Below are 17066 nucleotides of genomic sequence, written 5' to 3' on the forward strand. Positions count from 1 at the left end.
TCCCGGAATTCCTCCCACCCCAAAGGGGCCAGGACCAAAAGCTCTTGCTGCTCTTCAAGTAGCCAGGCAACCCCATTCACAGCCCCACAAACGCTGCCGCTGCCTCTTTCGTGAGCCTCCCAAAGTCCAGTACTATCTGCCTGGGACGCTGAGCAGAGCTGGAGCCAGGCTCAGCGATTGCGAACGTCCCGGGATTCCTCCCACCCCAAAGGTGGCAGGACCAAGAGCTCTTGCTGATCTTCCAAGTAGCCAGGCAACCCCATTCACAGCCCCACAAACGCTGACGCTGCCTCTTTCGTGAGCCTCTCAAAGTCCAAGAATATCTGCCTGGGCCGATGAGTAGAGCCAGAGCTCAACTAAGCAATTCCAAAAGTCCGGGGACTCCTCCCACCCCAAAGGTGGCAGGACCAAAAGCTCTTGCTGCTCTTCAAGTAGCCAGGCAACCCCATTCATATTCCCCCAAACGCTGCCGCTGCCTCTTTCATGAGCCTCCCAAAGTCCAATAGTATCTACCCAGGCTACTGAGCAGAGCCGGAGCCAGGCTCAGCAATTGCGAACATCCCGGGATTCCTCCCACCCCAAAGGTGGCAGGACCAAAAGCTCTTGCTGCTCTTCAAGTAGCCAGGCAACCCCATTCACAGCCCCACAAACGCTGACGCTGTCTCTTTCGTGAGCCTCCCAAACTCCAATACTATCTGCCTGGGCCGCTGAGCAGAGCCAGAGCTCAACTAACCAATTGCGAACATCCCGGGATTCCTCCCACCCCAAAGGTGGCAGGACCAAGAGCTCTTGCTGCTCTTCCAAGTAGCCAGGCAACCCCATTCACAGCCCCACAAACGCTGCCGCTGCCTCTTTCGTGAGCCTCTTAAAAGTCCAAGAATATCTGCCTTGGACGATGAGTAGAGCCAGAGCTCAACTGGGCAATTGCAAAACTCCCGGGATTCCTCCCACCCCAAAGGTGGCAGGACCAAAAGCTCTTGCTGCTCTTCAAGTAGCCAGGCGACCCCATTCACAGCCCCACAAACGCTGACGCTGTCTCTTTCGTGAGCCTCCCAAAGTGCAGTAATATCTGCCTGGGCCGCTGAGCAGAGCCGGAGCCAGGCTCAGCAACTGCGAACGTCCCGGGATTCCTCCCACCCCAAAGGTGGCAGGACCAAAAGCTCTTGCTGCTCTTCAAGTAGCCAGGCAACCCCATTCACAGCCCCACAAACGCTGCCGCTGTCTCTTTCGTGAGCCTCCCAAACTCCAAGACTATCTGCCTGGGCCGCTGAGCAGAGCCGGAGCCAGGGTCAGCAATTGCAAACGTCCCGGAATTCCTCCCACCCCAAAGGGGCCAGGACCAAAAGCTCTTGCTGCTCTTCAAGTAGCCAGGCAACCCCATTCACAGCCCCACAAACCCTGCCGCTGCCTCTTTCATGAGCCTCCCAAAGTCCACTACTATCTGCCTGGGACGCTGAGCAGAGCTGGAGCCAGGCTCAGCGATTTCGAACGTCCCGGGATTCCTCCCACCCCAAAGGTGGCAGGACCAAAAGCTCTTGCTGCTCTTCAAGTCGCCAGGCAACCCCATTCAAAGCCCCACAAACGCTGCCGCTGTCTCTTTCGTGAGCCTCCCAAAGTTCAAGACTATCTGCCTGGGCTGCTGAGCAGAACCGGAGCCAGGCTCAGCAACTGCGAACGTCCGGGGATTCCTCCCACCCCAAAGGGGCCAGGACCAAAAGCTCTTGCTGCTCTTCAAGTAGCCAGGCAACCCCATTCACAGCCGCACAAACGCTACCGCTGTCTCTTTCGTGAGCCTCCCAAACTCCAAGACTATCTGCCTGGGCCGCTGAGTACAGCCGTATCCAGGTTAAGCAATTGCGAACATCCGGGGATTACTCCCACCCCAAAGGTGGCAGGACCAAAAGCTCTTACTGCTCTTCAAGTAGCCAGGCAACCCCATTCACAGCCCCACAAACGCTGCCGCTGTCTCTTTCGTGAGCCTCCCAAACTCCAAGACTATCTGCCGGGGACGCTGAGCAGAGCCGGAGCCAGGGTCAGCAACTGCGAACGTCCCGGGATTCCTCCCACCCCAAAGGGGCCAGGACCAAAAGCTCTTGCTGCTCTTCAAGTAGCCAGGCAACCCCATTCACAGCCCCACAAACGCTGACGCTGCCTCTTTCGTGAGCCTCCCAAAGTCCAATACTATCTGCCTGGGACGCTGAGCAGAGCCGGAGCCAGGCTCAGCAACTGCGAACGTCCAGAGATTCCTCGCACCCCAAAGGTGGCAGGACCAAAAGCTCTTGCTGCTCTTCAAGTAGCCAGGCAACCCCATTCACAGCCCCACAAACGCTGCCGCTGCCTCTTTTGTGAGCCTCCCAAAGTCCAGTACTATCTGCCTGGGCCGCTGAGCAGAGCCGGAGCCAGGCTCAGCAACTGCGAACGTCCCGGGATTCCTCCCACCCCAAAGGTGGCAGGACCAAAAGCTCTTGCTGCTCTTCAAGTAGCCAGGCAACCCCATTCACAGCCCCACAAACGCTGCCGCTGCCTCTTTCGTGAGCCTCCCAAACTCCAAGACTATCTGCCGGGGACGCTGAGCAGAGCCGGAGCCAGGGTCAGCAACTGCGAACGTCCCGGAATTCCTCCCACCCAAAAGGGGCCAGGACCAAAAGCTCTTGCTGCTCTTCAAGTAGCCAGGCAACCCCATTCACAGCCCCACAAACGCTGCCGCTGCCTCTTTCGTGAGCCTCCCAAACTCCAAGACTATCTGCCTGGGCCGCTGAGCAGAGCCAGAGCTCAACTAACCAATTTCAAACGTCCCAGGATTCCTCCCACCCCAAAGGTGGCAGGACCAAGAGCTCTTGCTGATCTTCCAAGTAGCCAGGCAACCCCATTCACAGCCCCACAAACGCTGCCGCTGCCTCTTTCGTGAGCCTCTCAAAGTCCAAGAATATCTGCCTGGGCCGATGAGTAGACCCAGACCTCAACTAAGCAATTCCAAAAGTCCGGGGACTCCTCCCACCCCAAAGGTGGCAGGACCAAAAGCTCTTGCCGCTCTTCAAGTAGGCAGGCAACCCCATTCATATTCCCCCAAACGCTGCCGCTGTCTCTTTCATGAGCCTCCCAAAGTTCAATAGTATCTACCCAGGCTACTGAGTAGATCTGGAGCCAGGCTCAGCAATTGCGAACATCCCGGGATTCCTCCCACCCCAAAGGGGCCAGGACCAAAAGCTCTTGCTGCTCTTCAAGTAGCCAGGCAACCCCATTCACAGCCCCACAAACGCTGCCGCTGCCTCTTTCGTGAGCCTCCCAAAGTCCAATACTATCTGCCTGGGCCGCTGAGCAGAGCCGGAGCCAGGCTCAGCAACTGCAAACGTCCAGAGATTCCTCGCACCCCAAAGGTGGCAGGACCAAAAGCTCTTGCTGCTCTTCAAGTAGCCAGGCAACCCCATTCACAGCCGCACAAACGCTGCCGCTGTCTCTTTCGTGAGCCTCCCAAACTCCAAGACTATCTGCCTGGGCCGCTGAGCAGAGCCGGAGCCAGGCTCAGCAACTGCGAACGTCCAGAGATTCCTCCCACCCCAAAGGTGGCAGGACCAAAAGCTCTTGCTGCTCTTCAAGTAGCCAGGCAACCCCATTCACAGCCCCACAAACGCTGCCGCTGTCTCTTTCGTGAGCCTCCCAAACTCCAAGACTATCTGCCTGGGCCGCTGAGCAGAGCCGGAGCCAGGCTCAGCAATTGCGAACGTCCCGGCATTCCTCCCACCCCAAAGGTGGCAGGACCAAAAGCTCTTGCTGCTCTTCAAGTAGCCAGGCAACCCCATTCACAGCCCCACAAACGCTGCCGCTGTCTCTTTCGTGAGCCTCCCAAACTCCAAGACTATCTGCCTGGGACGCTGAGTAGAGCTGGAGCTCAACTAAGCAATTGAGAACGTCCCGGGATTCCTCCCACCCCAAAGGTGGCAGGACCAAGAGCTCTTGCTGCTCTTCCAAGTAGCCAGGCAACCCCATTCAAAGCCCCACAAACGCTGCCGCTGTCTCTTTCGTGAGCCTCCCAAACTCCAAGACTATCTGCCTGGGCCGCTGAGCAGAGCCGGAGCCAGGCTCAGCAATTGCGAACGTCCCAGGATTCCTCCCACCCCAAAGGTGGCAGGACCAAAAGCTCTTGCTGCTCTTCAAGTAGCCAGGCAACCCCATTCACAGCCCCACAAACGCTGCCGCTGTCTCTTTCGTGAGCCTCCCAAACTCCAAGACTATCTGCCTGGGCCACTGAGTAGAGCCAGAGCTCAACTAAGCAATTTCAAACGTCCCGGGATTCCTCCCACCCCAAAGGTGGCAGGACCAAGAGCTCTTGCTGCTCTTCCAAGTAGCCAGGCAACCCCATTCAAAGCCCCACAAACGCTGCCGCTGTCTCTTTCGTGAGCCTCCCAAACTCCAAGACTATCTGCCTGGGCTGCTGAGCAGAACCGGAGCCAGGCTCAGCAACTGCGAACGTCCGGGGATTCCTCCCGCCCCAAAGGGGCCAGGACCAAAAGCTCTTGCTGCTCTTCAAGTAGCCAGGCAACCCCATTCACAGCCCCACAAACGCTGCCGCTGTCTCTTTCGTGAGCCTCCCAAACTCCAAGGCTGTCTGCCTGGGCCGCTGAGTACAGCCGGAGCCAGGTTAAGCAATTGCGAACATCCGGGGATTACTCCCACCCCAAAGGTGGCAGGACCAAAAGCTCTTGCTGCTCTTCAAGTAGCCAGGCAACCCCATTCACAGCCCCACAAACGCTGCCGCTGCCTCTTTCGTGAGCCTCCCAAACTCCAATACTATCTGCCTGGGACGCTGAGCAGAGCCAGAGCTCAACTAACCAATTTCAAACGTCCCAGGATTCCTCCCACCCCAAAGGTGGCAGGACCAAGAGCTCTTGCTGATCTTCCAAGTAGCCAGGCAACCCCATTCACAGCCCCACAAACGCTGCCGCTGCCTCTTTCGTGAGCCTCTCAAAGTCCAAGAATATCTGCCTGGGCCGATGAGTAGAGCCAGAGCTCAACTAAGCAATTCCAAAAGTCCGGGGACTCCTCCCACCCCAAAGGTGGCAGGACCAAAAGCTCTTGCTGCTCTTCAAGTAGCCAGGCAACCCCATTCATATTCCCCCAAACGCTGCCGCTGCCTCTTTCATGAGCCTCCCAAAGTCCAATAGTATCTACCCAGGCTACTGAGCAGAGCCGGAGCCAGGCTCAGCAATTGCGAACATCCCGGGATTCCTCCCACCCCAAAGGTGGCAGGACCAAAAGCTCTTGCTGCTCTTCAAGTAGCCAGGCAACCCCATTCACAGCCCCACAAACGCTGCCGCTGTCTCTTTCGTGAGCCTCCCAAACTCCAAGACTATCTGCCTGGGCCGCTGAGCGGAGCCAGAGCTCAACTAAGCAATTACGAACGTCCCGGGATTCCTCCCACCCCAAAGGTGGCAGGACCAAGAGCTCTTGCTGCTCTTCCAAGTAGCCAGGCAACCCCATTCACAGCCCCACAAACGCTGCCGCTGCCTCTTTCGTGAGCCTCCCAAACTCCAAGACTATCTGCCTGGGCCGCTGAGTAGAGCCAGAGCTCAACTAAGCAATTGCGAACATCCCAGGATTCCTCCCACCCCAAAGGTGGCAGGACCAAAAGCTCTTACTGCTCTTCAAGTAGCCAGGCAACCCCATTCACAGCCCCACAAACGCTGCCGCTGTCTCTTTCGTGAGCCTCCCAAACTCCAAGACTATCTGCCTGGGCCGCTGAGCAGAGCCGGAGCCAGGGTCAGCAACTGCGAACGTCCCGGAATTCCTCCCACCCCAAAGGGGCCAGGACCAAAAGCTCTTGCTGCTCTTCAAGTAGCCAGGCAACCCCATTCACAGCCCCACAAACGCTGCCGCTGCCTCTTTCGTGAGCCTCCCAAACTCCAAGACTATCTGCCGGGGACGCTGAGCAGAGCCGGAGCCAGGCTCAGCAACTGCGAACGTCCAGAGATTCCTCGCACCCCAAAGGTGGCAGGACCAAAAGCTCTTGCTGCTCTTCAAGTAGCCAGGCAACCCCATTCACAGCCCCACAAACGCTGCCGCTGCCTCTTTTGTGAGCCTCCCAAAGTCCAGTACTATCTGCCTGGGCCGCTGAGCAGAGCCGGAGCCAGGCTCAGCAATTGAGAACGTCCCGGGATTCCTCCCACCCCAAAGGTGGCAGGACCAAAAGCTCTTGCTGCTCTTCAAGTAGCCAGGCAACCCCATTCACAGCCCCACAAACGCTGCCGCTGCCTCTTTCGTGAGCCTCCCAAACTCCAAGACTATCTGCCTGGGCCGCTGAGCAGAGCCTGAGCCAGGCTCAGCAACTGCGAACGTCCCGTAATTCCTCCCACCCAAAAGGGGCCAGGACCAAAAGCTCTTGCTGCTCTTCAAGTAGCCAGGCAACCCCATTCACAGCCCCACAAACGCTGCCGCTGCCTCTTTCGTGAGCCTCCCAAACTCCAAGACTATCTGCCTGGGCCGCTGAGCAGAGCCAGAGCTCAACTAACCAATTTCAAACGTCCCAGGATTCCTCCCACCCCAAAGGTGGCAGGACCAAGAGCTCTTGCTGATCTTCCAAGTAGCCAGGCAACCCCATTCACAGCCCCACAAACGCTGCCGCTGCCTCTTTCGTGAGCCTCTCAAAGTCCAAGAATATCTGCCTGGGCCGATGAGTAGAGCCAGACCTCAACTAAGCAATTCCAAAAGTCCGGGGACTCCTCCCACCCCAAAGGTGGCAGGACCAAAAGCTCTTGCCGCTCTTCAAGTAGGCAGGCAACCCCATTCATATTCCCCCAAACGCTGCCGCTGTCTCTTTCATGAGCCTCCCAAAGTTCAATAGTATCTACCCAGGCTACTGAGTAGATCTGGAGCCAGGCTCAGCAATTGCGAACATCCCGGGATTCCTCCCACCCCAAAGGGGCCAGGACCAAAAGCTCTTGCTGCTCTTCAAGTAGCCAGGCAACCCCATTCAAAGCCCCACAAACGCTGCCGCTGTCTCTTTCGTGAGCCTCCCAAACTCCAAGACTATCTGCCTGGGCCGCTGAGCAGAGCCGGAGCCAGGCTCAGCAATTGCGAACGTCCCAGGATTCCTCCCACCCCAAAGGTGGCAGGACCAAAAGCTCTTGCTGCTCTTCAAGTAGCCAGGCAACCCCATTCACAGCCCCACAAACGCTGCCGCTGTCTCTTTCGTGAGCCTCCCAAACTCCAAGACTATCTGCCAGGGCCACTGAGTAGAGCCAGAGCTCAACTAAGCAATTTCAAACGTCCCGGGATTCCTCCCACCCCAAAGGTGGCAGGACCAAGAGCTCTTGCTGCTCTTCCAAGTAGCCAGGCAACCCCATTCAAAGCCCCACAAACGCTGCCGCTGTCTCTTTCGTGAGCCTCCCAAACTCCAAGACTATCTGCCTGGGCTGCTGAGCAGAACCGGAGCCAGGCTCAGCAACTGCGAACGTCCGGGGATTCCTCCCGCCCCAAAGGGGCCAGGACCAAAAGCTCTTGCTGCTCTTCAAGTAGCCAGGCAACCCCATTCACAGCCCCACAAACGCTGCCGCTGTCTCTTTCGTGAGCCTCCCAAACTCCAAGACTATCTGCCTGGGCCGCTGAGCAGAGCCAGAGCTCAGCTAACCAATTTCAAACGTCCCAGGATTCCTCCCACCCCAAAGGTGGCAGGACCAAGAGCTCTTGCTGATCTTCCAAGTAGCCAGGCAACCCCATTCACAGCCCCACAAACGCTGACGCTGCCTCTTTCGTGAGCCTCTCAAAGTCCAAGAATATCTGCCTGGGCCGATGAGTAGAGCCAGAGCTCAACTAAGCAATTCCAAAAGTCCGGGGACTCCTCCCACCCCAAAGGTGGCAGGACCAAAAGCTCTTGCTGCTCTTCAAGTAGCCAGGCAACCCCATTCATATTCCCCCAAACGCTGCCGCTGCCTCTTTCATGAGCCTCCCAAAGTCCAATAGTATCTACCCAGGCTACTGAGCAGAGCCGGAGCCAGGCTCAGCAATTGCGAACATCCCGGGATTCCTCCCACCCCAAAGGTGGCAGGACCAAAAGCTCTTGCTGCTCTTCAAGTAGCCAGGCAACCCCATTCACAGCCCCACAAACGCTGCCGCTGTCTCTTTCGTGAGCCTCCCAAACTCCAAGACTATCTGCCTGGGCCGCTGAGCGGAGCCAGAGCTCAACTAAGCAATTACGAATGTCCCGGGATTCCTCCCACCCCAAAGGTGGCAGGACCAAGAGCTCTTGCTGCTCTTCCAAGTAGCCAGGCAACCCCATTCACAGCCCCACAAACGCTGCCGCTGCCTCTTTCGTGAGCCTCCCAAACTCCAAGACTATCTGCCTGGGCCGCTGAGTAGAGCCAGAGCTCAACTAAGGAATTGCGAACATCCCAGGATTCCTCCCACCCCAAAGGTGGCAGGACCAAAAGCTCTTACTGCTCTTCAAGTAGCCAGGCAACCCCATTCACAGCCCCACAAACGCTGCCGCTGCCTCTTTCGTGAGCCTCCCAAACTCCAAGACTATCTGCCGGGGACGCTGAGCAGAGCCGGAGCCAGGGTCAGCAACTGCGAACGTCCCGGAATTCCTCCCACCCCAAAGGGGCCAGGACCAAAAGCTCTTGCTGCTCTTCAAGTAGCCAGGCAACCCCATTCACAGCCCCACAAACGCTGCCGCTGCCTCTTTCGTGAGCCTCCCAAAGTCCAATACTATCTGCCTGGGACGCTGAGCAGAGCCGGAGCCAGGCTCAGCAACTGCGAACGTCCAGAGATTCCTCGCACCCCAAAGGTGGCAGGACCAAAAGCTCTTGCTGCTCTTCAAGTAGCCAGGCAACCCCATTCGCAGCCCCACAAACGCTGCCGCTGCCTCTTTTGTGAGCCTCCCAAAGTCCAGTACTATCTGCCTGGGCCGCTGAGCAGAGCCGGAGCCAGGCTCAGCAACTGCGAACGTCCCGGGATTCCTCCCACCCCAAAGGTGGCAGGACCAAAAGCTCTTGCTGCTCTTCAAGTAGCCAGGCAACCCCATTCACAGCCCCACAAACGCTGCCGCTGTCTCTTTCGTGAGCCTCCCAAACTCCAAGACTATCTGCCGGGGACGCTGAGCAGAGCCGGAGCCAGGGTCAGCAACTGCGAACGTCCCGGAATTCCTCCCACCCAAAAGGGGCCACGACCAAAAGCTCTTGCTGCTCTTCAAGTAGCCAGGCAACCCCATTCACAGCCCCACAAACGCTGCCGCTGCCTCTTTCGTGAGCCTCCCAAACTCCAAGACTATCTGCCTGGGCCGCTGAGCAGAGCCAGAGCTCAACTAACCAATTTCAAACGTCCCAGGATTCCTCCCACCCCAAAGGTGGCAGGACCAAGAGCTCTTGCTGATCTTCCAAGTAGCCAGGCAACCCCATTCACAGCCCCACAAACGCTGCCGCTGCCTCTTTCGTGAGCCTCTCAAAGTCCAAGAATATCTGCCTGGGCCGATGAGTAGAGCCAGACCTCAACTAAGCAATTCCAAAAGTCCGGGGACTCCTCCCACCCCAAAGGTGGCAGGACCAAAAGCTCTTGCCGCTCTTCAAGTAGGCAGGCAACCCCATTCATATTCCCCCAAACGCTGCCGCTGTCTCTTTCATGAGCCTCCCAAAGTTCAATAGTATCTACCCAGGCTACTGAGTAGATCTGGAGCCAGGCTCAGCAATTGCGAACATCCCGGGATTCCTCCCACCCCAAAGGGGCCAGGACCAAAAGCTCTTGCTGCTCTTCAAGTAGCCAGGCAACCCCATTCACAGCCCCACAAACGCTGCCGCTGTCTCTTTCGTGAGCCTCCCAAACTCCAAGACTATCTGCCTGGGCCGCTGAGCAGAGCCGGAGCCAGGCTCAGCAATTGCGAACGTCCCGGGATTCCTCCCACCCCAAAGGTGGCAGGACCAAAAGCTCTTGCTGCTCTTCAAGTAGCCAGGCAACCCCATTCACAGCCCCACAAACGCTGCCGCTGTCTCTTTCGTGAGCCTCCCAAACTCCAAGACTATCTGCCAGGGCCACTGAGTAGAGCCAGAGCTCAACTAAGCAATTTCAAACGTCCCGGGATTCCTCCCACCCCAAAGGTGGCAGGACCAAGAGCTCTTGCTGCTCTTCCAAGTAGCCAGGCAACCCCATTCAAAGCCCCACAAACGCTGCCGCTGTCTCTTTCGTGAGCCTCCCAAACTCCAAGACTATCTGCCTGGGCTGCTGAGCAGAACCGGAGCCAGGCTCAGCAACTGCGAACGTCCGGGGATTCCTCCCGCCCCAAAGGGGCCAGGACCAAAAGCTCTTGCTGCTCTTCAAGTAGCCAGGCAACCCCATTCACAGCCCCACAAACGCTGCCGCTGTCTCTTTCGTGAGCCTCCCAAACTCCAAGGCTGTCTGCCTGGGCCGCTGAGTACAGCCGGAGCCAGGTTAAGCAATTGCGAACATCCGGGGATTACTCCCACCCCAAAGGTGGCAGGACCAAAAGCTCTTCCTGCTCTTCAAGTAGCCAGGCAACCCCATTCACAGCCCCACAAACGCTGCCGCTGCCTCTTTCGTGAGCCTCCCAAACTCCAAGACTATCTGCCTGGGCCGCTGAGCAGAGCCAGAGCTCAACTAACCAATTTCAAACGTCCCAGGATTCCTCCCACCCCAAAGGTGGCAGGACCAAGAGCTCTTGCTGATCTTCCAAGTAGCCAGGCAACCCCATTCACAGCCCCACAAACGCTGCCGCTGCCTCTTTCGTGAGCCTCTCAAAGTCCAAGAATATCTGCCTGGGCCGATGAGTAGAGCCAGAGCTCAACTAAGCAATTCCAAAAGTCCGGGGACTCCTCCCACCCCAAAGGTGGCAGGACCAAAAGCTCTTGCTGCTCTTCAAGTAGCCAGGCAACCCCATTCATATTCCCCCAAACGCTGCCGCTGCCTCTTTCATGAGCCTCCCAAAGTCCAATAGTATCTACCCAGGCTACTGAGCAGAGCCGGAGCCAGGCTCAGCAATTGCGAACATCCCGGGATTCCTCCCACCCCAAAGGTGGCAGGACCAAAAGCTCTTGCTGCTCTTCAAGTAGCCAGGCAACCCCATTCACAGCCCCACAAACGCTGCCGCTGTCTCTTTCGTGAGCCTCCCAAACTCCAAGACTATCTGCCTGGGCCGCTGAGCGGAGCCAGAGCTCAACTAAGCAATTACGAATGTCCCGGGATTCCTCCCACCCCAAAGGTGGCAGGACCAAGAGCTCTTGCTGCTCTTCCAAGTAGCCAGGCAACCCCATTCACAGCCCCACAAACGCTGCCGCTGCCTCTTTCGTGAGCCTCCCAAACTCCAAGACTATCTGCCTGGGCCGCTGAGCAGAGCCAGAGCTCAACTAACCAATTTCAAACGTCCCAGGATTCCTCCCACCCCAAAGGTGGCAGGACCAAGAGCTCTTGCTGATCTTCCAAGTAGCCAGGCAACCCCATTCACAGCCCCACAAACGCTGACGCTGCCTCTTTCGTGAGCCTCTCAAAGTCCAAGAATATCTGCCTGGGCCGATGAGTAGAGCCAGAGCTCAACTAAGCAATTCCAAAAGTCCGGGGACTCCTCCCACCCCAAAGGTGGCAGGACCAAAAGCTCTTGCTGCTCTTCAAGTAGCCAGGCAACCCCATTCATATTCCCCCAAACGCTGCCGCTGCCTCTTTCATGAGCCTCCCAAAGTCCAATAGTATCTACCCAGGCTACTGAGCAGAGCCGGAGCCAGGCTCAGCAATTGCGAACATCCCGGGATTCCTCCCACCCCAAAGGTGGCAGGACCAAAAGCTCTTGCTGCTCTTCAAGTAGCCAGGCAACCCCATTCACAGCCCCACAAACGCTGCCGCTGTCTCTTTCGTGAGCCTCCCAAACTCCAAGACTATCTGCCTGGGCCGCTGAGCGGAGCCAGAGCTCAACTAAGCAATTACGAATGTCCCGGGATTCCTCCCACCCCAAAGGTGGCAGGACCAAGAGCTCTTGCTGCTCTTCCAAGTAGCCAGGCAACCCCATTCACAGCCCCACAAACGCTGCCGCTGCCTCTTTCGTGAGCCTCCCAAACTCCAAGACTATCTGCCTGGGCCGCTGAGCAGAGCCAGAGCTCAACTAACCAATTTCAAACGTCCCAGGATTCCTCCCACCCCAAAGGTGGCAGGACCAAGAGCTCTTGCTGATCTTCCAAGTAGCCAGGCAACCCCATTCACAGCCCCACAAACGCTGACGCTGCCTCTTTCGTGAGCCTCTCAAAGTCCAAGAATATCTGCCTGGGCCGATGAGTAGAGCCAGAGCTCAACTAAGCAATTCCAAAAGTCCGGGGACTCCTCCCACCCCAAAGGTGGCAGGACCAAAAGCTCTTGCTGCTCTTCAAGTAGCCAGGCAACCCCATTCATATTCCCCCAAACGCTGCCGCTGCCTCTTTCATGAGCCTCCCAAAGTCCAATAGTATCTACCCAGGCTACTGAGCAGAGCCGGAGCCAGGCTCAGCAATTGCGAACATCCCGGGATTCCTCCCACCCCAAAGGTGGCAGGACCAAAAGCTCTTGCTGCTCTTCAAGTAGCCAGGCAACCCCATTCACAGCCCCACAAACGCTGCCGCTGTCTCTTTCGTGAGCCTCCCAAACTCCAAGACTATCTGCCTGGGCCGCTGAGCGGAGCCAGAGCTCAACTAAGCAATTACGAATGTCCCGGGATTCCTCGCACCCCAAAGGTGGCAGGACCAAAAGCTCTTGCTGCTCTTCCAAGTAGCCAGGCAACCCCATTCACAGCCCCACAAACGCTGCCGCTGCCTCTTTCGTGAGCCTCCCAAACTCCAAGACTATCTGCCTGGGCCGCTGAGTAGAGCCAGAGCTCAACTAAGGAATTGCGAACATCCCAGGATTCCTCCCACCCCAAAGGTGGCAGGACCAAAAGCTCTTACTGCTCTTCAAGTAGCCAGGCAACCCCATTCACAGCCCCACAAACGCTGCCGCTGTCTCTTTCGTGAGCCTCCCAAACTCCAAGACTATCTGCCGGGGACGCTGAGCAGAGCCGGAGCCAGGGTCAGCAACTGCGAACGTCCCGGAATTCCTCCCACCCCAAAGGGGCCAGGACCAAAAGCTCTTGCTGCTCTTCAAGTAGCCAGGCAACCCCATTCACAGCCCCACAAACGCTGCCGCTGCCTCTTTCGTGAGCCTCCCAAAGTCCAATACTATCTGCCTGGGACGCTGAGCAGAGCCGGAGCCAGGCTCAGCAACTGCGAACGTCCAGAGATTCCTCGCACCCCAAAGGTGGCAGGACCAAAAGCTCTTGCTGCTCTTCAAGTAGCCAGGCAACCCCATTCACAGCCCCACAAACGCTGCCGCTGCCTCTTTTGTGAGCCTCCCAAAGTCCAGTACTATCTGCCTGGGCCGCTGAGCAGAGCCGGAGCCAGGCTCAGCAACTGCGAACGTCCCGGGATTCCTCCCACCCCAAAGGTGGCAGGACCAAAAGCTCTTGCTGCTCTTCAAGTAGCCAGGCAACCCCATTCACAGCCCCACAAACGCTGACGCTGTCTCTTTCGTGAGCCTCCCAAACTCCAAGACTATCTGCCGGGGACGCTGAGCAGAGCCGGAGCCAGGGTCAGCAACTGCGAACGTCCCGGAATTCCTCCCACCCAAAAGGGGCCAGGACCAAAAGCTCTTGCTGCTCTTCAAGTAGCCAGGCAACCCCATTCACAGCCCCACAAACGCTGCCGCTGCCTCTTTCGTGAGCCTCCCAAACTCCAAGACTATCTGCCTGGGCCGCTGAGCAGAGCCAGAGCTCAACTAACCAATTTCAAACGTCCCAGGATTCCTCCCACCCCAAAGGTGGCAGGACCAAGAGCTCTTGCTGATCTTCCAAGTAGCCAGGCAACCCCATTCACAGCCCCACAAACGCTGCCGCTGCCTCTTTCGTGAGCCTCTCAAAGTCCAAGAATATCTGCCTGGGCCGATGAGTAGAGCCAGACCTCAACTAAGCAATTCCAAAAGTCCGGGGACTCCTCCCACCCCAAAGGTGGCAGGACCAAAAGCTCTTGCCGCTCTTCAAGTAGGCAGGCAACCCCATTCATATTCCCCCAAACGCTGCCGCTGTCTCTTTCATGAGCCTCCCAAAGTTCAATAGTATCTACCCAGGCTACTGAGTAGATCTGGAGCCAGGCTCAGCAATTGCGAACATCCCAGGATTCCTCCCACCCCAAAGGGGCCAGGACCAAAAGCTCTTGCTGCTCTTCAAGTAGCCAGGCAACCCCATTCAAAGCCCCACAAACGCTGCCGCTGTCTCTTTCGTGAGCCTCCCAAACTCCAAGACTATCTGCCTGGGCCGCTGAGCAGAGCCGGAGCCAGGCTCAGCAATTGCGAACGTCCCAGGATTCCTCCCACCCCAAAGGTGGCAGGACCAAAAGCTCTTGCTGCTCTTCAAGTAGCCAGGCAACCCCATTCACAGCCCCACAAACGCTGCCGCTGTCTCTTTCGTGAGCCTCCCAAACTCCAAGACTATCTGCCAGGGCCACTGAGTAGAGCCAGAGCTCAACTAAGCAATTTCAAACGTCCCGGGATTCCTCCCACCCCAAAGGTGGCAGGACCAAGAGCTCTTGCTGCTCTTCCAAGTAGCCAGGCAACCCCATTCAAAGCCCCACAAACGCTGCCGCTGTCTCTTTCGTGAGCCTCCCAAACTCCAAGACTATCTGCCTGGGCTGCTGAGCAGAACCGGAGCCAGGCTCAGCAACTGCGAACGTCCGGGGATTCCTCCCGCCCCAAAGGGGCCAGGACCAAAAGCTCTTGCTGCTCTTCAAGTAGCCAGGCAACCCCATTCACAGCCCCACAAACGCTGCCGCTGTCTCTTTCGTGAGCCTCCCAAACTCCAAGGCTGTCTGCCTGGGCCGCTGAGTACAGCCGGAGCCAGGTTAAGCAATTGCGAACATCCGGGGATTACTCCCACCCCAAAGGTGGCAGGACCAAAAGCTCTTCCTGCTCTTCAAGTAGCCAGGCAACCCCATTCACAGCCCCACAAACGCTGCCGCTGCCTCTTTCGTGAGCCTCCCAAACTCCAAGACTATCTGCCTGGGCCGCTGAGCAGAGCCAGAGCTCAACTAACCAATTTCAAACGTCCCAGGATTCCTCCCACCCCAAAGGTGGCAGGACCAAGAGCTCTTGCTGATCTTCCAAGTAGCCAGGCAACCCCATTCACAGCCCCACAAACGCTGCCGCTGCCTCTTTCGTGAGCCTCTCAAAGTCCAAGAATATCTGCCTGGGCCGATGAGTAGAGCCAGAGCTCAACTAAGCAATTCCAAAAGTCCGGGGACTCCTCCCACCCCAAAGGTGGCAGGACCAAAAGCTCTTGCCGCTCTTCAAGTAGGCAGGCAACCCCATTCATATTCCCCCAAACGCTGCCGCTGCCTCTTTCATGAGCCTCCCAAAGTCCAATAGTATCTACCCAGGCTACTGAGCAGAGCCGGAGCCAGGCTCAGCAATTGCGAACATCCCGGGATTCCTCCCACCCCAAAGGTGGCAGGACCAAAAGCTCTTGCTGCTCTTCAAGTAGCCAGGCAACCCCATTCACAGCCCCACAAACGCTGCCGCTGTCTCTTTCGTGAGCCTCCCAAACTCCAAGACTATCTGCCTGGGCCGCTGAGCGGAGCCAGAGCTCAACTAAGCAATTACGAATGTCCCGGGATTCCTCCCACCCCAAAGGTGGCAGGACCAAGAGCTCTTGCTGCTCTTCCAAGTAGCCAGGCAACCCCATTCACAGCCCCACAAACGCTGCCGCTGCCTCTTTCGTGAGCCTCCCAAACTCCAAGACTATCTGCCTGGGCCGCTGAGTAGAGCCAGAGCTCAACTAAGCAATTGCGAACATCCCAGGATTCCTCCCACCCCAAAGGTGGCAGGACCAAAAGCTCTTACTGCTCTTCAAGTAGCCAGGCAACCCCATTCACAGCCCCACAAACGCTGCCGCTGTCTCTTTCGTGAGCCTCCCAAACTCCAAGACTATCTGCCGGGGACGCTGAGCAGAGCCGGAGCCAGGCTCAGCAACTGCGAACGTCCCGGAATTCCTCCCACCCCAAAGGGGCCAGGACCAAAAGCTCTTGCTGCTCTTCAAGTAGCCAGGCAACCCCATTCACAGCCCCACAAACGCTGCCGCTGCCTCTTTCGTGAGCCTCCCAAAGTCCAATACTATCTGCCTGGGACGCTGAGCAGAGCCGGAGCCAGGCTCAGCAACTGCGAACGTCCAGAGATTCCTCGCACCCCAAAGGTGGCAGGACCAAAAGCTCTTGCTGCTCTTCAAGTAGCCAGGCAACCCCATTCACAGCCCCACAAACGCTGCCGCTGCCTCTTTTGTGAGCCTCCCAAAGTCCAGTACTATCTGCCTGGGCCGCTGAGCAGAGCCGGAGCCAGGCTCAGCAACTGCGAACGTCCCGGGATTCCTCCCACCCCAAAGGTGGCAGGACCAAAAGCTCTTGCTGCTCTTCAAGTAGCCAGGCAACCCCATTCACAGCCCCACAAACGCTGCCGCTGTCTCTTTCGTGAGCCTCCCAAACTCCAAGACTATCTGCCGGGGACGCTGAGCAGAGCCGGAGCCAGGGTCAGCAACTGCGAACGTCCCGGAATTCCTCCCACCCAAAAGGGGCCAGGACCAAAAGCTCTTGCTGCTCTTCAAGTAGCCAGGCAACCCCATTCACAGCCCCACAAACGCTGCCGCTGCCTCTTTCGTGAGCCTCCCAAACTCCAAGACTATCTGCCTGGGCCGCTGAGCAGAGCCAGAGCTCAACTAACCAATTTCAAACGTCCCAGGATTCCTCCCACCCCAAAGGTGGCAGGACCAAGAGCTCTTGCTGATCTTCCAAGTAGCCAGGCAACCCCATTCACAGCCCCACAAACGCTGCCGCTGCCTCTTTCGTGAGCCTCTCAAAGTCCAAGAATATCTGCCTGGGCCGATGAGTAGAGCCAGACCTCAACTAAGCAATTCCAAAAGTCCGGGGACTCCTCCCACCCCAAAGGTGGCAGGACCAAAAGCTCTTGCCGCTCTTCAAGTAGGCAGGCAACCCCATTCATATTCCCCCAAACGCTGCCGCTGTCTCTTTCATGAG

Source organism: Platalea leucorodia (genome assembly GCF_965183815.1).
Source record: "Platalea leucorodia genome assembly, chromosome: 8".
Classification (NCBI taxonomy): Eukaryota; Metazoa; Chordata; class Aves; order Pelecaniformes; family Threskiornithidae; genus Platalea; species Platalea leucorodia.